Here is a 1,746-nt window from a genome sequence, read left to right as displayed (position 1 = left end):
CTTAGTTGTTCGATTGATTAAATCGTAGATAACTGCCGTAAACTCAGCTTGGTACATATCGATGCCTATGCCTATAAATTTCTGTGCCTGTTTAATAGATTTACGACGTTCAAAACTACGAATAGCTATCACTTTTTCATCAGAGGGTCTAATTCCTGCCCCAGAAATATTATGTCCTAANGTTGGTCAGAAATTCCACAAGGAACACATTGCGGTCCCTTATTATTCCTTGTATTTATCAATGATTTGCCGCTTTATTTCAACTTTGCCAAATGCCTAATGTTTGGAGACGACGTAAAACTATTTTTAACAGTCCGTGATACTTCTGACTGTATCAATTTACAATCAGACCTTGATTCTTTTGCTGGATGGTGTACTGTCAATAATCTGTTTTTAANGCAAAAAGAAGCTCTGCGCTAAAATACTATCATATTACTATTACTACAACATTTCTATCTGTCGCTTTTTTCTTAATTTCACAATATTTTTAGTAAATTTTTTTTTTAGTTAATTTTTTTTCAAATCGCCTGATAACCAACTTGGGATATTTTCTTTTATTTAAAAATCCCACGGTTTTCGTTAGTTGGGTTATATTCCACTTCAAACTGCTCAGTTTGCCTCGGAAAATGCCGTTTTACCCCATTTTCAAACGGTTCCCTAGGGGTCTGTGGGAGGTCGCAAAGGGGGGTGGGGCTTTTCGTAAAGTGGCGACTGTCCCCTTTCGAATGAAGGGGGTTTAGGGGCCACGCCCCCTCCCCCTCCGCCCCCCACTCCAAAAACGATGGGCCAATAACTAAACATTTCCCTTATTTTTACCTTCTTACCTTCCTTTTATTAACTCGGGATGTAACTATGTAATATTGATGCGCCTAAAAGATGCAGCGATTTCTATTCTCAAGTTACATACCTGATGACAGTGCGAATGGCAATTGTAATAGGGAGGTTTTAGTTTTTTAAACTATAATTTTTTTTATTTGAACGTAGAAAGGAATTCTACACAAAAAAGCTGTGAGTGGCGTAATAGGGCTTTCGCACGAGGCGATTCTTCACTCAACTTTTGCGCAGGGTTGCACGAAAAAAAATTGAATGGCTAAAAATATCAAAAAATAAAAAAATCAAAATATTCGTCATAAAAAGGCGTTTGCATTGTTCAACTTTGCATTCCACTTTTGGTTGAACGGCCTTTCAACTAATCGCTTTTAACAAAGTTGGTCGCCAGCCAACATTTAGCCATTCAACTTTTTTTTCGTGCAACCCTGCGTGAGTTGAAAGCAAAAGTTGAACGCAAAATCGCCCCGTGCGAACACCTTTTTATGGTTAAAAAGCGATTTTGCGTTTTTATGTTTTGATATTTTTAGCCATTCAATTTTTTTTTCGTGCAACCCTGCGTGAGTGGAACGCAAAAGTTGCCTAAAAAATCGCCTAGTGCGAAAGCCTCATAAGTTACATATTCTGCCAATATTTTTAGATGATCACTTAGGTATAAAAACATTTTTTATAAATTATTAATTTGGCGTAGTTGAAAAACAGCTCCGATTCTCAAATTAAAAAAAAAAAAACATTTGGATCGGTAGAGATCATTGCGGTGATTATAACGATATATATTTTTTATTTGATAGGTAATTTAATTCCCTTTAATTCGATATACATACTTTATATATGCCTTGTCTAGTTTTCATTAAGGGCCTGTGTCAATTGATAGAAAAGTACAACGTAGTGTTACTGGCGAATTTTCATACAATTTTA

At 36.0% G+C, this 1,746-nt stretch overlaps 1 protein-coding gene across 1 annotated transcript in view; it reads left to right on the top strand.

The window, feature by feature from the left end:
* lgs (BCL9 domain-containing protein legless) overlaps window positions 1-1,746 on the top strand; it is a 100,570-nt gene that overhangs the window by 232 nt on the left and 98,592 nt on the right. The gene's annotated exons all lie outside the window — the stretch shown is intronic.

Source organism: Rhagoletis zephyria, unplaced genomic scaffold, assembly GCF_001687245.7.
Source record: "Rhagoletis zephyria isolate East Lansing unplaced genomic scaffold, Rhagoletis_zephyria_1.1 Rzeph_scaffold_01166, whole genome shotgun sequence".
Taxonomy (NCBI): Eukaryota; Metazoa; Arthropoda; class Insecta; order Diptera; family Tephritidae; genus Rhagoletis; species Rhagoletis zephyria.
This window is presented reverse-complemented; position numbering and strand designations above follow the sequence as displayed.